Here is a 17,716-nt window from a genome sequence, read left to right as displayed (position 1 = left end):
ATGAGCACGGAGCCTCTCCCGCCTAGGGCACAGCACAAAGCATGCGTTCCCTGAGGGGACAGTGGGAACGCGTCCCTAAGGATCAGAAAAGCGAGCTCACACCCTCGGCTGCACCCAGATGGGCACCTGGCCACACAGCCACGTCCCCAGGGTGCCACATGAGAGGGGACAGCACCCTGGGGCTCCCGAGCAGCGGGGATGGAGGGGACAAGGAGCAGGCAGTGACCTCTGTGATAAGGACACGGCAGCATCCCCCACCTTGCAAGTCAAAACTAGATAAGTTCAACCTTGAAATGAGATAGCATCTCTCCAGAGTGAGAGCAATTAAATGTTGGCACAAGGTAGGGAGGAAGGGGGTGGCGGAGGGAGGCGGGGGGACTCGGCGTTGCTCAGAGCCATTAACACAAAATTAACAGGCTGCTTGTTTAACCCGGGCTTCTGCAAGGAGGATGAGCTGCAAATGCTTCCCTGCAGTTGCATTTCTGCAACACCTCCCACCTGGGGGGGGTGGAAACTTTCAGAAGCATTTTCTGTGCCTGGGAAGAGTCCTGAGTGGTAGGAGAACAGCAGGGTCGTGCTAAAAAAAGGAAAGATCAAGGCGAAAAGTCTGAAAAGCAAGGTTTGCAAGCACCGGGTGAGATTCATCTCGCTTAAATTTAGACCTTTTAAGCTCAGCTATCCAAACCAGAACCAGCATCCTGAAAGGCATTTGCCTGGTCTGCATGCGAGGCTTTCCGAGGAGGGAAACAAGCCTCATTTGGAGGCGCCTGTCCCCCTTTTTGGTGGGGGACAGCTCGGAACAGACCCTTTTAGGGCCCTCAGCAAGGGCAAACGAACAGCATCCACTAGAGCAGCTCCAAGTGCAAGCGAGGTGGGTCCCGCAGCCTGCAGATCTGAGGGGTAATTCCAGCCCTGAATGCCCGCTCTAGAGATTTTGGCAGCCCAGGGGGCAGGAGCGGGGCAGGAGCTAATCCAGCTCCTTCAGGACTCTGTTCTGGGCAGAAGGAAGGGACAAACACGACCCTCTGCCTGGAGGACTCGGCCTGCAGAGCGGGATGTTCCCAGGTCATTGTCGTTCTTTGCAAACACGGGTCATTGGATTGCGATTGCAGGTTTTATCAGTCCTCGCTAACAGCCCGGGCTCAGCTGCAGCAGGGAAAGGACTGCGATGAATCACAGCCAGAGGCTCGTTTAGGTTGGAAAAGCCCTCCAAGATCACCGACCATTAACCCCGCGCTGATGAACCCACCTCTGACTCATGTCCTCAAGTGAGCCCGACTCCGCTCGGCTGTGCCTCCAAGGGGTACGCACTGACTGACGGCTCTCCCAAGCACAAGGGCATCAGTGGAACGGGGATTATTGTCGTGTCCCTTTGCCCCCTCCTCTTCTGTACGGATGGAGAATGCTGATGCTCCCCGTCTGGGTGTGACATTTATCCACAAAAGTCCAGCTCTGGTCCTTATTCCTGCAATATCCTCATTACAGTCCTGACCTCCCTCACCCTGCAAACCTTCACGGGGTTTGTCACCTTCCCCCTGACTGACACCTGTCCAGCCCTGCAAGGTGAGGGCACTGCAGGTCTGAGCTGCCACCCCTGATCACATCCACGGGGCTCCAAACGATGTCCCTGTCCCCAGGCCCCGCTCTGCCCGAGGCTGGGATCCTGCTCAGACCAGGACAGGGAAAAGCACTCTGGTTTGCTGGGACGTTCCCAGCGCCAGACAGGATTAGTCGTGTCTAATTAACTGTGAGCAGCACAGAGCTGGCTGCAGAGACCCCATCCCTCAGCAGCAGCCAGGCTCTGTGTGTCCACTACCGAGCCAGCTGCTTGGACAGGGGGACCCTGCACATCCCCTCCTGTGGGCAGTGTCCCAAGGCACGCAGTCAGGCTGGCAGAGGTGCCCCAGCACCTCTGACACCCAGCAAAGGCCGAGCTCTGAGCTCTGCAGCCCGGGGAGCCTCTCCCCTGCCTGCCCCAAGCCTCGGGGAGGAGGGAGGGATCCTCTGTGTGGGGACAGCCCAGCAGAGCCACTGCCATGCCAGGGTCGGGTCTGCCTCCCTCTTTCTGCTCCTCACAGCACAGCAGCCCGGGATGAATGTCCCCAGCCAAACTCACCTTCCCCACACGCCAGGCACGTCCCAGTGCCATCAAACCTGGACTGTCACCTGCCACCTGCCCCCGAGGCTCCGGCCCAGGTGAGAGGAGATAAACCTGACCCAGAGCAAACGCAGCCTGCCCCGGAGCAGGGCAGAGGGAGAGGAGCAACCTTCTCTCTCTGGACACAGGGAAGGGCTCCAGGGACCCACCAGGCAGTGACAGCGGGTTTGGCTGGGTGAACACACGGGTGTGCACAGAGGAACACACATGGCATGAGTGGGAAACTCATGGGACCTGCACAGAGGGGCACACGTGGCACGAGTGGGACACACGAGACCTGCACGAGTGGCACACATGGGACGTGCACAGCCATGGGGCACGGGTGGGACACACAGGACCTGCACAGAGGGGCACACGTGGCACGAGTGGGACACCCATGGGACCTGCACAGCCATGGGGCACGGGTGGCACACACAGAGCCCGTTCACAGGGCACGAGTGGGCACACGGGGCGGGTACAGCCCATTACGGCACCCATGGATGGACGGATACAGCTCACAGGAACACCCCGGGGCACGCACGGACTCACAGGGCAGGTACAGAGCCATGGATGGATGGATACAGCTCAGGGCACACGCAGGGACGCACAGGGCAGGTACGGACCCATGGGGACCGTGGGCACACTCAGCACGCGTGGGCTCGGGGAGCACGTACGGACACAGAGGGACCGTGTGGGCAAATGGGGCACGTACGGACACACACTGCCCGGACAGACAGACAGACAGGCACATACAGACACACACCGCCTGGACAGACAGACAGGGCACACACGGACAGACAGACAGGGCACATTCAGACACACACCGCCCAGACTGACAGACAGACAGGGCACATAGAGACATACATGGCCAGGACAGACAGACAGGGCACATACAGACACACATGGCCAGGACAGACAGGGCGCACACACGAACACGGACAGACCGGCGGGCACGGACAGACAGACCGACAAGGCACACACAGACACACACAGAGCCCGGACAGACAGACAGACAGGGCACACACAGACACTCGGGCACGAACAGAGCCGCGAGGCACGGACACACAGACAGGGCACGGCGCCCGAACGAGCCCACAGGGCACACAAAGACGCACCGAGCCCGTGTGGAACGGCGGAGCAGCAATGCCGGTGTCTCCGCTCGCCCTCGCAGGCAGCCCGCCGGCGCTCCCGGCGGTTCCGATCCCTCCGTTCCGGGCGGGGGGCTCCGGGGCACGGGAAGGACGAGGCGACACCGGCACCGCTCCCAGGGACGCTCCCGCGGGCGGTCCCGCACGGGGCACGGACGCACGGACGCACGGACACGGACACACGGACACGGACCCGCGCGGCCCCGCTCAGCGGCAGCGCCCGCCGGGGCTCGGGGGCAGCGCCGGGGCCGCCGCACTCACCGGGGCCGCCGCGCTCGGCTCCGCCATGGCCCGACCGGCACCGGCACCGCGCCCGCCCCGCCTGACGTCACCCCCGGCCCCGCCGCGCCGGCACCTGCGGGGGGCGGGGCCGCCGCCGCCAGCCCCCGGCCCCGGAGGCACCGCCGCGCTCCGGGCATCCCTCGCCGCGCCCGCGGAACGACGCTGCGGAGCTCGGCGCCCCCCCGCCATCCGCGGCAGGAGCCGCCCGGGGGTCCCCTCCTCCCCCGCCGTGCCTGCGGAAAGCCGCCCCCGCATCGGGAACCCCCACCCGTTCCGGGGAGGGACCGCCCGGGGTCCGGCCATCGCTCGCCATGCACAGGAAAAGCCGCCGGAGGGGAGCGAGCCCTTCTCGCCATCCCCGGGAGGAACCACCCCGGGGTCCCTCTGGTCATCCCTCGCCATCCCCGGGAGGAGCCACCCCGGGGTCCCTCTGGTCATCCCTCGCCATCCCCGGGAGGAGCCACCCCGGGGTCCCTCTGGTCATCCCTCGCCATCCCCGGGAGGAGCCACCCAGGGGTCCCTCTGGTCATCCCTCGCCATCCCCGGGAGGAGCCACCCAGGGGTCCGCTCACCCCGCTCCCCCCTCGCCATCCCCCGGTAAAGCTGCCCCAGGTGTCCGCTCTCCCCTCGCCATCCCCGGGGGGAGCGGCACGGAGAGGTCCGATCCCCCCCACTATGGCCGGAGGGAGCCCGGAAATCCCGAACATCCCTCCCCATCCCCGGGAGGAGCCCGGTGAGCCCAGCATCCCTCGCCATCCCCGAGAGAGCCCGGTGAGCCCGGGCATGCCTCCCCATCCCCGAGAGAGCCCGGTGAGCCCAGCATCCCTCCCCATCCCCGAGAGAGCCCGGGCATCCCTCGCCATCCCCGAGAGAGCCCGGTGAGCCCGAGCATCCCTCGCCATCCCCGAGAGAGCCCGGTGAGCCCGGGCATGCCTCCCCATCCCCGAGAGAGCCTGGTGAGCCCGAGCATCCCTCCCCATCCCCGAGAGAGCCCGGTGAGCCCAGCATCCCTCGCCATCCCCGGGAGGAGCCCGGTGAGCCCAGCATCCCTCGCCATCCCCGAGAGAGCCCGGTGAGCCCAGCATCCCTCGCCATCCCCGAGAGAGCCCGGTGAGCCCAGCATCCCTCGCCATCCCCGAGAGAGCCCGGTGAGCCCAGCATCCCTGGCCATCTAAGACAGAAGCCGCCCAGGGGATCCGCTCCCCGTTCCCCGGAGGCGCCCCCGGTGCGGATCTGGTTTCCCGCTTGTGCCCCAGCCGCTGCGAGGAGCCGAGGGAGGGGGATCCCGCCTGGCGCCTGCCTCGGGGCATCCCTCGCAGCGGAGGGTGCGGAGCAGCCGGACCCTCCAGGCTGGGCGTTCTGCCCTTTCCCCTGCCCGTGCCCAACGTGCACTCGCTTATCTGTTTTAACCTGTGCGTTTCTGGGTCTGCCCCGAGCCATCGTCCCCGTGGGACCCGTTCTGGGGCCGCTGTGTCCCCGGGGGCTTGGCAGTGTCCCCTCGAGTCCCTGCCCTGCGGGGGTGTTCCCTGCGGGGAAGGTGTGATGGATCACAGGTGAGGCAGCTGAGCTCTTCCTACCCGCGGGTGCCTTCACCCACTGAGCGGCCTCAAAGGGAAAAAAAAAAAATCACCGTGCGCTGTATTTACAGCGTGAAAGAGCAATTAAAGGAAGCTGCTTCAACAGTCTAAGTGGAGGAAGCGTGATAGCTCAATAGTTATTGATCCCCTCCAGACAGGCGTGCTGCTTTGTTGGAGCTGAAGGAACCCTGCCTGATGCAAGGGAAGTGGTGAGAAAAAATAAAAAATGGTCCCGTAAATTAAAACTCCCAGGGAATTACATGGGAGGAAACGAAGGTGTATAAGCAATTTCTGGTGGCATAGTAATCTGTAACTCTACTGTTTTGCTGTCTAGGATTAAAATGAATGTTCCCATCCAGTTTCCCCGTGAGCAGGAAGATATTCAATAGAAGCTTGAGCCTGTGGATGGAAGGGTGGAAACAGAGAGCAGAAAGAGGAATAGGAGCATGAGCAGTTTTAGTTAAAGCCTCCCAGGGAACCTGCCCCTGTGTGCTCTCTGTGCAAAACGTGGAGGTTATTTGGCCCCAGGTGACAAACACACAGCCAGGGACACTGAAGGGCATCCTGGGGCCCTCCTGGCAAAGCCCAGTGCTGAAATATGGGGGTGTTTGTGTGAGGGTGTTCTCAGGCAGGGCTGTTGTGTGGCAGCGTGCTCCAAAATGTCACTGCAGCAAACACACGGTGCCATGCCTGGCTCCAGCACCGTGACCCTGGTCTGGCCCTCAGCACAGGGGTTCCACCCCTGGAGTGGCCAGCAAAGGGCAGAGTGGGAGCAGGAGATGATGACTGGCCACCGCAGCCTCTGGATGAGACTGAAGCACACAAACCCTGTGCCATGGGAGTGTTCCTGGCACCTGCCTTGCTGGGGTGAGGCAGCACCTGGGGGCTCTCCCCCTACAGCTCCAGCCCTTCAGCTTGAGGCACAGGCACAGCCAGTGTCTGAACACCTGGGCCAGTGAGATATGGAATCAGAGAATCACAGAATCAGAGAATAATGAGGTTGGAAGAGACCTCTAAGATCACAGAGTCCAACTTATGCCCCAACACCTCAACTAGACTACAGCACCAAGTGCCATATCCAGCCTTTTTTAAAACACATCCAGAGATGGTGCTTCCATCACCTCCCTGGGAAGAGCATTCCAGTGCTTTATTACTCTTTTGGTGAAAATTTTTTTTCCTAATATCCAACCTCTACCTTCCCTGACATAGAGGAGGTCACCAAGAGGATCAGAGGGCTGGAGCACTCCGCCTATGAGGAAAGGCTGAAACAATTGGGATTGCTCAGTCTGGAGAGAAGAAGATTTGGGATGACCTGATTGTGGCCCTCCAGGACCTGAAGGGGCTGACAAGAAGGATGGAGAAAGAGATCATTTACAAGGGATGGAGTGACAGAACAAGAGGAATGGGTTCAAACTGAAAGAGGGCTGGGTTAGATGGGATATTGGGAAGGAATTCCTCTTTGTGAGGGTGGGCAGGCCCTGGCCCAGGGTGCCCAGAACAGCTGTGGCTGTCCCTGGATCCCTGGAATTGTCCAAGGCCAGGTTGGATGGATGGGACAGTGGAAGGTGTCTCTGCCCATGGCAGGGGATGAAGAAGACGCTCTTCAAGGTGTGTTCTGTGACTCCATGATTCCCTCTCAAAATTAATAATAGCACTGAAACCCATTCGTATTTTCTTCTCAGGGGGTAGGCATTGGTTTGGTTGGTAGGAGCTTGGTTTGGGCGAAGAGCCGGGGTATTTGGGTGTTTGTCACCGGCGCTGCAGGAAACCAGGGCAGCACCTCGCGGGACCTTGGCAGCGTCCCCGGCGCGGGGAGCAACAAACGCTGGCAGCGCCCCGGGCTCCCGCACCGCCCCGGCAACAGCAGCGAGGCTTGGCAGGGTCAGCGCCCAGCGCCCCGCACAAAGGGGCTCTGTGCGGAGCGGGGATTAACCCCTCATCCCCGGGAGCATCCCCCCGCAGGCTCCGGCACCCCGGGGCCCCTCCGGAGCGGGGATTAACCCCTCATCCCCGGGAGCGTCCTCCCGCAGGCTCCGGCACCCCGGGGCCCCTCAGGCAGCAGGAGCCGCCGCTCCCGGCCCGCGCTGGGTGCCAGGGCGCGTTTCCAGGCGGGATGGAGACCGACAGCACCACAAACAACTTAATTAAACACCGCGGAGCCTGACGAGATAGTCGCGGCCCCTGACTGGATAATATGCGCGGCATCCTCACGCGCGAGGGATGGTGTGCGTCTCTTTTCGAGCAGGGGAAGGAAAGCTCTCAGAAAGCTGCCGGAGTGTTTACATCAATTTCCCGGTGATTGCAGGGGAGGGCTCTGGCACGCTCGATCAGAGCCGGCGGTGCCTGGCGTGGGTGTGGGTAGCGGGAGCCGTGACCATCTCTTTTTCTCACCCTGGCGCTGTGGTTTTTAATCCAGGCTCTCTCTCTCCGCGGTGACAGACAGCCACGAGCACAGGTAAGGCAAAGGCAGCGAGGCGCGGCTTTAGTCCTGCCTTGCCAGGCGTGGGCTGTCGGATGCTGCCTTCAGGGAGAGGATGCTTATCTCCATCTCCAACACTTACTGTCGTGGGCTGAGGGAGCATTTTGGTGACCCAGCCACAGCCCCACAGCCCGAGATCCACCCCCGTCACAGGCGGAGGAGCCAAGAGGCACAGGAGGGATGCTCAGGCTGCTCTGGGAGCCTGTGCCCTGTTCGGGGCTGGATTTCACCGTGCTTGTATAAAAGGGCTGTCACACTCACTGCAAAGTGCTTGTCTTGCACAATATCCCTCTGTCTCCCATCACAGGATGCATTCAGCCTCTTTCAGGGGTTAAATCGCTGGCTGCTGAAATAAAAGGGACTGGAGTGTCTCGTCAGGAGCAAGTTTCAGACATCCCCTGCCAGATCCGGGCGTGCTGACATCGGTGAAGTGACACCAGTCAGGCTGGCACTGTCGCTGCCCGCTGGGTGCAGCACACTCGGCACATCCTCCTCGGCAGCCGCGGCACCACCTTTTCCAGACACATCCCTGGAGCTCCACCAGCCCTTGGAGCACCGCGCAGAGCTGGTGCAGCACACCCTGGGGTGAATCTTTAACGCCTTGGATGAACCCTACCTGCAGCAGCACACCCTGGGGTCAATCTTTAACATCTTGGATGAACCCTACCTGCAGCAGCACACCTTGGGGTGAATCTTTAATGCCTTCGATGAACCCTACCTGCAGCAGCACACTTTGGGATGAATCTTTAACATCTTGGATGAACCCTACCTGCAGCAGCACACTTTGGGATGAATCTTTAACGCCTTGGATGAACCCTACCTGCAGCAGCATACCCTGGGGTGAATCTTTAATGCCTTCACAGGCCCGGACACAACAGGCAGAGAGCAAAGGCAGAGTTCTTTTTTCCAGAACAAAGGCAGAGTTCTTTTTTTTCAGAACAAAGGCAGAGCTCTTTTCTTCATAACAAATACCATAAATGAAGAACTGGTGTGAAACCAGCTGCATTTCCAGAGGTGCTAAAGCCTGTCTGCTGGGCAACATCTCAGTGCCCTTGGGGGAAAAAACCACATTATAAATCAACACTGAGTGGGTTGCCTTCTCTCTGTGTGGATGCAGAACCCTTAGGAATTTCTCTCCTCCGATCAGTTTCCTTACAGGCTTCTCCAGTGGAGTGCTGACCATCTCCAAGCCAGGCAGGGTACGGGGAAGGGGATTTGTGAGCCAGGGATTGTGTGTAAGGCAGCTAAAAAAGCAAACAGTGTTTCTGGCCTCGGCAGCCTCCTCTGCCAGCTGCAGGCTGCCTACCCCACATCCACACACTGCTCACTAAATTTTAGCTTTCCTCAGCACTTCGAGCTCGCAGCCCAATTTTGTTCTGTCAGCTGTATTATTAATCAGCAAGCTGCAAATTATGTTGCTGTAACCCACGTACTTTTTATATTTTAAATTGAAAATGAAATAAATTGGTGCATAGTAAACAAATCCCAGCTCCCTGGGAGCAGCAGGCGGCTGAGCCGGGGAGCTGTGGGGGATCTGGGGCCAGCACAGATGGGAGCCCATGGAGAGCCACCCCATCCAGGCTGGAAAGGCATGGAGGGGCTGGAGCTCCAGGGAACGGAGCAGGGAAGGGGCTGGAGCCCCAGGAGAGGCTGAGGGAGCTGGGAAGGGGCTGGGCCTGGAGCAAAGGAGGCTCAGGGGGGCCCTTGTGGCTCTGCACAGCTCCTGACAGGAGGGGACGGCCGGGGGGAACAGGGACAGGAGCAGAGGGAACGGCCTCAGGCTGGGCCATGGGAGGTTTAGATCAAATATTGGGAAAAATTCCTCTATGGAAAGGCTTATCCAGCCCTGGCACAGCTGCCCAGGGCAGTGGTGGAGTCTGCATCCCTGGAGGGCTTTAAAAGCTGTGTGGATGTGGCAGCTGGGGACATGGGATAGTGGTAATGGTGGCCTTGGCAGTGCTGGGGATGGTTGGGCTCCATGGCCTTGGAGGGCTTTTCCAACATAAAGGATTCTGTGGTGCTTTGATTTCAGCCCAGCTGCCTCACAGAGAGCTGGGTACAGCACTTGCCTGAATCACTGCCTCAGCCTCACACTGCTCTGAGCAAGCAGCTCTCCAAACAGGGAGGAAAGGACAGCATGAAACATTTAAAAAGCTCTTTTGACTTCCTAACCTTTCGTGCAGGAGCGCCAAAGGAGAGGCTGATTGATGGCCAGGCCAGAGCGAGCCTCCCATGCCCATGTTTCATATTCAGGCCCTCATAAAGGTCAGTTTGTATTTCCAGCACACAGAACAAAAATGCCATTTAATAATGCATGCACCTTTTTTGCCCTGCCTGTTGCTCAGAGGTGCCTTGCTTGGCAGGGCTCTGGCACAACTTTGGTGTGGTTTGCACATTGTTGTAAAGCTTCACTGGAGTAGTCCAGGTGCCCTAGCCCTGGGTTACTCACACCTCTGAAACTGCTCTGCCTTCCCCCTGCTACCACCAGGAAAAGATTAATTCCCCAGGGAAATGTGTGATCAACTGCCCCAGAGTAGTATTAATGTAGAAGAATAAAGTGGAAATTAAAAACAGCAGGACAGGAAAGTGCTGTGAGTGTCAATCTGAGGAAATAAAACTGCTGCGGCTCGCTGTGTGCTCTGCTCAATCCTTCTCACGCACTCTCATCTCTCCCCTGGGTGTTATAAATCAGATTGATACTCAAATATCAGTGTCTAGGAAGCAGCTGTGCAGGTGGGCAGCTGTGCATGGAGTGCAGCAGCCCCACCCTGCGCCCGCGGGGTCACGGTGCTGCAGCACCAGTGCTGGTGCAGCTCTAGGTCAGTTAATGGAACAGAAGGAAAAGGACACTTTCAAGGAAGCTGATGCTAAACTGGTGACAGTCTGGGAAATCAAAGGTTGGCTCTTGGCTAGTTCTGCTGCCAGTGAGGTGGAAGGAGCAGGCCGGGATCCCTCACAGCTGGTCAGTGCCAATGCTCACCACCCTGGCTTGGGGGTAGGTGGGTGCCCCAATACCAGCATTAAATCAAGTGTGATGTGATGGGGAGAGAAGGTACTATTGTTCCATTTGTCCTTACTTTTCTACTTCGTACATGATTTTTCTGCTAACCTATCTCATGGCTACTGCTTAGCTCTAATTATCGTTCTGCTGTCTCTAAAGCCTGCCTTTTACAGCTTTCCCCAAACTGTATATAAATTCCCACACTAACTGGTGACAGTTTGGGAAATCAGAAGCTTGGGTCTTGGCTAGTTCTGCTGCCAGTGAGGTGGAAGGAGCAGGCTGGGGAGGGCTCTGGGGTCCCACTGGGGCTGAGGACATCACCACGAACACCAGCCTTTGGGGCAGGCATCCCCTCCCTCTGCCTCCTCACCTTTGGGGCAGCTCAGGGAGCAAGTCTGTGCCTCTCAGAAGTGAGTCTGGCTCACCTGGGGCTGGTGGAGCAAAGCTGGCAGTGTGTCAGGGCCTCCTGCCCTGCCCGCAGCTCTGGGCTCAGACCACTGTGGGACACCAGGACACGGGCCAAGGAACTCCCAGGGGTGTCCTCTGGGGAAACAGCTCCCACCAGAGTCTGCCTCATGGAAACAGGAATGCTTTGAAGGAGGAGATGTCAGAGCTGCCTCAGAGCAGCCCTGGATGCAGGGCTGGGTGGTGTGGCAGAGCACAGCACAGAGCAGCTGGTGTGACAGTGATGGAGTGGTGAGCAGAGATGATGTCCAGACATGGAGTCCCTGGGGCCGGGTCTGTGTGGAGAAAGCGAAATCCCAGCACAACCCATCTACTTCTTATTTATTGCCAGTTCTTGTTCACGCTCTGTGCCCGCACTGTCTGTCCCTGTGCCCTCCTTCCTGCCCCACAGCTGCACCCGGGCCCCCCGGCATCCTGAAATGACAGTTTATTCACTCCTCCCTCCATTTTCTCACATCACATTTGATTTAATGCTGGTATCAGGGCACCCACCCAGCACCAGGACAAGAGTGGTGAGCATTGGCACTGACCAGCTGTGAGGGATCCCAGCCTGCTTCTTCCACCTCACTGGCAGCAGAACTTGCCAAGAGCCAAGCTTCTGATTTCCCAAACTGTCACCAGTTAGTGTGGGAATTTATAAAATTTGAGTGTTTTGGGAAAGCTGTAAAAGGCAGGCTTTAGAGACAGCAGAACGATAATTAGAGCTAAGGTGTAGCCATGAGATAGGTCAGCAGAAAAATTATGTAAGAAGTAGAAAAGTCAAGACAAAGAGAACAATAGTACCTTCTCTCCCCATCACATCACTCTTGATTTAATGCTGGTATTGGGGCACCCACCTACCCCCAAGCCAGGGTGGTGAGCATTGGCACTGACCAGGTGTAAAGGATCCCAGCCTGCTCCTTCCACCTCACTGGCAGCAGAACTAGCCAAGAGCCAAGCTTCTGATTTCCCAGACTGTCACCAGTTTAGCACCAGCTTCCTGGGATGTTTCCTTTTCCTTCTGTTCCATTAAACTGACCTAAAACTGCCAATGCAAAGAAAAAAGATGAAGCCTCTCTCACGTTGTAGGCAGGATTTACCTTTGTAAATCCTTGGGATTGTCACAACTTCCGGGCACCGGGGGAGCTTCTCGCTGCCCACCCACATCCCCACCACTTCTCACCTCCTGCTGCTGCTTTTTAGGTGCTCTGTGAGCACCCAGAGCACGCTGGAGAGGAGGCAGGACACAGGACACCCCTGAGGTGACAGCTCCAGGTGCTCCATCCAGGGATGGAGCAGACTTTGCCACAGCCCCTATCCCAGCCCAGACAGTGCTGTTGCATTTTGTACTGGGCAGCAGGAGCTCCCTCACACCACAGCACCTCCTGCCTTGCCCAGCATCCTTCCTGCTGGCCACACAGCCCATTTATGCTGGCACTTTGCTCATTAATAAAGGCTCTAATTGAAAGCACAGCCTCCGCCAGCTCATAGCCCCCGCAGCTTCTGGACACAGACATCATGGACAGGGAGAGACCAGGCACAGAAGGAAGGCCCCACAGGGATTGTGGGGTGCAGATTTACAACTCTGGGAGAGCCCAGGCACAGCAGGAAGGCCCCACAGGGATTGTGGGGTGCAGATTTGCCATTCGGAGAGAGCCCAGGCAGAGCAGGAAGGCCCCACACAGATTGTGGGGTGCAGATTTACAGTTCTGGGAGAGCCCAGGCACAGCAGGAAGGCCCCACACAGATTGTGGGGTGCAGATTTACAGCTCTGGGAGAGCCCAGGCACAGCAGGAAGGCCCCACAGGGATTGTGGGGTGCAGATTTACAGCTCTGGGAGAGCCCAGGCACAGCAGGAAGGCCCCACACTGACTGTGGGGTGCAGATTTACAGTTCTCGGAGAGCCCAGGCACAGCAGGAAGGCCCCACATGGATTGTGGGGCACAGATTTGCCATTCGGAGAGAGCCCAGGCAGAGCAGGAAGGCCCCACACAGATTGTGGGGTGCAGATTTACAGCTCTGGGAGAGCCCAGGCACAGCAGGAAGGCCCCACACTGACTGTGGGGTGCAGATTTGCAGCTCTGGGAGAGCCCAGGCAGAGCAGGAAGGCCCCACACTGACTGTAGGGTGCAGATTTGCCATTCGGGGAGAGCCCAGGCACAGCAGGAAGGCTCCACACTGACTGTGGGGTGCAGATTTGCCATTCGGGGAGAGCCCAGGCACAGCAGGAAGGCCCCACACTGACTGTGGGGTGCAGATTTACAGTTCTGGGAGAGCCCAGGCACAGCAGGAAGGCCCCACACTGACTGTGGGGTGCAGATTTGCAGTTCTGGGAGAGTCCAGGCACAGCAGGAAGGCCCCACACTGACTGTGGGGTGCAGATTTGCCATTCGGGGAGAGCCCAGGCACAGCAGGAAGGCCCCACAGGGATTGTGGGGTGCAGATTTACAGCTCTGGGAGAGCCCAGATCTGCTGCATTCCTGACCCTACCCACAGCAGAAATCCAGCCACAAGAGGTAAAATGGATGGCATTATTTTAAAAATGGTGGTTTTCCTTCTGAAAGCAGAGGCCTTTCTTTTGTCATGGCTGTCCCCACAGTGTCAGATGGAGATGATGCCCAGGTGAAACAGCACCACCTCAAATCTTCTACTCCCCCACCCTTTGGAGTAAATCCCTTCCAATACCTGGATCCCAGCTGAGCATTAAGAGAGGAGCTATCCCAGGAACAACTCACCTCCCCACCTGGTTATCCCTGAGCTTTGCCAGCTCCCAGCACTTGCATTCCTGGCTGTTTGCAGGACTGAGCCTGCAGAAAACAAGCAGCCAGGTTATCCATTGCATGGTCTTTCACCAGGCATTGCTCCAAATTATCTGGGAAAAGCATGGGAAGCTTTTTCCAGATAATTTGAAGAAGAGAAATAAAAATGAGACTTAGTCATGGTCTTCCTATTTATTCACAGATTATTTTTCCTGTTAATTATAAGAGAGCATGCTTCAGAAAGGGAACTGCCTCCCTGAGGTCCCAATTAAGCAGGATGGCTCTGCAGCAGCCCTGGTGGTGTCTGAAGGGCTGGGGCAGGGGGCTGATGGATGGCACTGATGAAGGAGCTGTCTGGACCCTCTCCAGTGGCCTGTGTGCGAGGAGATGCTCTCTCCTGCAGGGACAGCCCACCTGAGGCATCCTCCATGTTGAAGATTGCAATCAAGATGTTTTCCATTACCATCTGTATGGTAGATTACCTTTGTCAAGTGGGCAGTTTGCGTTATTTCTCTCTCTGAGTGACCACATTCACACCTCCCGGGAGGGGACATTGCTGATAACAGCTATTGAATGTCCCTGCATGGCTGATAAGAACTATAACATCCCATTGTGAGATGCTCCACCCAGAGGGAGGAGCCAAGCATTGCTACCCAGATATAATCCAGAGGTTTTTAGACACCAGCACGGCTTCTCCACTGGATTCCCCACAGGAACAGCAGCTGCCTCTTCTTCCACTGGATCTTTAGAGAAAGAATACATCCTTCTCTACATACTCTACATATTCCCCTTACTCCAACAGAGCCACACCTGACACTCCAGGAGGGCTGAGCCACATTTCCAATGGGACTGCCACCAACACCCTGACCCACAGGGTGTCAGATTGGGTTCTGACTCTGTCAATGTTGTCTAGTGTACTGCACTGTTTATTTTATCTTTTTTTTTTTTTTCCCTATTAAAGAACTGTTATTTCCTTCTCCCATATCTTTGCCTGAGAGTCCCTTAATTTAAAATTTATAGCAATTTGGAGGGGTGGGGAGGGTTTACATTTTCCATTTCAGGGAAGGCTCCTGCCTTTCCAAACCAAGAAACTCCAGCCCTCTGTGCTTCAGATCCAGCGCCTTGGGAGAGTTCCAGCCTCAGAAACCACCACCATGCCAAGTGCACACCAAGATAACTTTTTATTTTTTTAAACTCTCCCAAGCCTGGCCATTTTCCTGCACTGCTGTTCTCATTGCAAATAGTGGTTTAGAAGCTTACGAACCTGTTTTGGAGGTGATGGAAGCTGCCCAGCCTCCCTGATCCCAGGACACACTGAAGCTAAGCAGTGTCCATCTGTGTTGGCCTTTCCATAGGGGGGAATTCACACCTGAACCCCAAACACTCTACATCTGGGAATGCAAAGGGCTTCAGGAGCTGGCACTGACTCCCTGCAGAGAAACTTCCCAGCCAGCACTGCCAGCAGCATCTGAGAGTCTCATGGGGAGAACACTTGAGATAATGCCCAAGGCAGCTTTTAATTAACACTGCTGAGCCTTTTCTAGAGGTTCTTAGCTGGGAGTTCACAAGGGCAAGACAGGCAGCGAGGCAGAGCTGCTCTCCTCCACCCCAAGCTGAGCACATGGAAACACCCCACATCCAGTCCTATCTCTTTATCCAAGCCACACTGCTGTGTGCTTACTGTGGGAGACTAACAATTCCCGTGCCAAGTCTGTAATTTACAAATAAAACTTCGGGAGTTCTTGTGGATTTTCTGATGCTGCAACTGCTTCCAACCACGAGCATTTACCAGCCTTGGGTGTTCCCTTCCAGCAGCTCGCCCTTCCAGGAGGTCCAGCAGCCCCAGGATGGGATGCAGGCAGTGATGCTGTGGATTTGCTGGCACATGTGGCAGCACCCCCAGCAGCACAGGAAAATTTGGCTGCTGCTGAGATGGTAATGATGGCAGAGCTGGGAGCCTGCTCTTCCCACCAGCTGGGGCTCACCAGCCACATGGGCCTGGGCAAGGCTGGCAAGGCCATCCCTGGGGGCCTTGAGCCCCAAAATCAGGCAGGGAACACAGGGCAGGGCTGGGCTGAGCATCCCCAGCTCCCCAGTCACCTCTTCACAGGTCTCTGGAGCTGGATTGTGCTGGAGGAGATGTCCAAAAGGCACAGGAGGCAACTGCTCACTCCTCCTGGCTGTCTTCTCCTCGTGGAGGCACCTGCCCACACCTCCTGGCTGTCTTCTCCTGGTGGAGGTACCTGCCCACGCCTCCTGGCTGTGTTCTCCTGGTGGCTCCAGGCGCTGCTTTTGTGCCTGAGCAAGCCAGCAAGCCTCGTGTGTCCCCACGGGTCCTTGCAGGAGTGCTCTGCTGTGTGGGACACATGGGCTGCTCCTCCCAGGCTCTCTTTTCCTGGGTGTCTGAAGCAAAATGTCACTGTCCTGGGGCTCAGCTGATGTGGTGTCAGAGCTCAGTGCATCCCTCCGGGTGTCCAGAGCTGCTGAGGACCCCACCGGGGGGCTCAGAGACCCTGGCACACAGCCCAGAGCACCTGGGGATTTGATTTTGACCCCTGGAGCAAGTTGCCAACTTTGTATGAGGACATGAAAGTCACATAGGTTTCAATAGTGTAATAACAAAATGATCACAGGGTGAAAATGTAGATTTTGGGATTTTTGGTATGGGGTTTATGGGGACAAGATGGAGGAACCTGGGCGTGTCTGGCCTTTCCTCTTCTTCTTGTTCTCCATTTTCTGCTGTGATGTTGGCACTTTGGCATTGCTTCAGAGAAGAAGTGCACTGTCTAACACAGGTGATAGGTATTGGGAATTAAGTGTAAATATACATATATTTAGTTTGTAGTATAAAGGGACAACACCGCCTCGGGGGTGGTCCGAGTGCTTGTGGCTGCCCTGCTGAGCAGATCTCGGCTGGGCAGAAAGAAAACTTTATAGATAAGAATTAATAAACAACCTCAGGACTGAAAAGTGAAGAGTCCAGACTCGTTCTTCTGTTGTGCAGGCCAAAGCAGAGACACCCTGCACATCTCGGGGATGTGGGGCTGTGCCCCTCAGCCTGGGGCTCCCAGTTGCAGGGGGCACAGCTGATGTTGGGTCCCTCAGCCTGTGGCTCCCCCTTTTCCTCTCCGTGCCCCCAAAAACAGGCAAGCATGGTCCGGTTTCATCATGGAAAGGATGCGGTTTGTCCCTGGGAAAGGGTCTGGATCAGCCAGAGCTGCTTTGGTGAGGGCTGAGGGCAGCATCAGTCCCAGCTCACACTGACACACAGAGCCCTGCACGCTTTTGCCGCACTGGTTTCACCTCTCTGGTCCTTCCCAGATGCTTCCAGCTGAAGAACAAACCAGAATTACCAGCTGGGCCAGGCAGAGCCTTTGGTGTGGAGGAGGCTCCAGCTGCCAGAGCCAGTCCTTGGACAGCCAGGGGAGCCTGGCCAGGCTGCTGTGGATTAAGCAGGACAGGCTGCAGAAGACCCCGAGCACCTCACCTTGGTGACACCTTTGCTGTCACCAAAGGCCAGTGACAGCACCAGTGACAAGGCCTGAGGAGCAGGAAGGCACTCCAGGATTTTTTTGTGTGCGACAAATTAATGTGTAACTTGATGTTTTCAGCCAGGGAAATCCTACCTCATCTGAGGAACTCTATTTGTATATTCTCTGTGTGTTTGTGGGCTGCTGCTAGCACCAGTTAAGGCTAAAGCCTGGCCTCAGCAGAGGAGAATAAGATGTTGGAAAAGCTCCCATGAAAAGCACGAGCAGGCTGAGGAGCTTTGTGTCTGGGTGCTGCCATTAATCAAGCTAATTCACATAAGTGAGCCATTCAAGTAATATTAGGCCCAGCAAGAGCAGACAGAGAAAATTAATTAAGGCTTTGGGAGAATAAAGGAGAC

At 57.1% G+C, this 17,716-nt stretch overlaps 2 protein-coding genes across 2 annotated transcripts in view; one reads left to right on the top strand and one right to left on the bottom strand.

The window, feature by feature from the left end:
- MAPK4 (mitogen-activated protein kinase 4) overlaps positions 1-3,601 on the bottom strand; it is a 56,292-nt gene extending 52,691 nt beyond the window's left edge. Inside the window, exon 1 of the mRNA XM_058043429.1 lies at positions 3,547-3,601. The gene's annotated coding sequence lies outside the window, so the exon portion shown is untranslated. The remainder of the gene's footprint in view (positions 1-3,546) is intronic.
- LOC131095541 (methyl-CpG-binding domain protein 2-like) overlaps positions 1-17,055 on the top strand; it is a 205,244-nt gene extending 188,189 nt beyond the window's left edge. Inside the window, exon 7 of the mRNA XM_058043437.1 lies at positions 17,045-17,055. The gene's annotated coding sequence lies outside the window, so the exon portion shown is untranslated. The remainder of the gene's footprint in view (positions 1-17,044) is intronic.
- Positions 17,056-17,716: the final 661 nt, after the last annotated feature.

The sequence above is a fragment of the Melospiza georgiana genome, chromosome Z (genome assembly GCF_028018845.1).
Source record: "Melospiza georgiana isolate bMelGeo1 chromosome Z, bMelGeo1.pri, whole genome shotgun sequence".
In the NCBI taxonomy this organism is placed as follows: Eukaryota; Metazoa; Chordata; class Aves; order Passeriformes; family Passerellidae; genus Melospiza; species Melospiza georgiana.
Note: the sequence above shows the minus strand (reverse complement) of the source record. Positions and strands in the feature narration are given on the sequence as shown.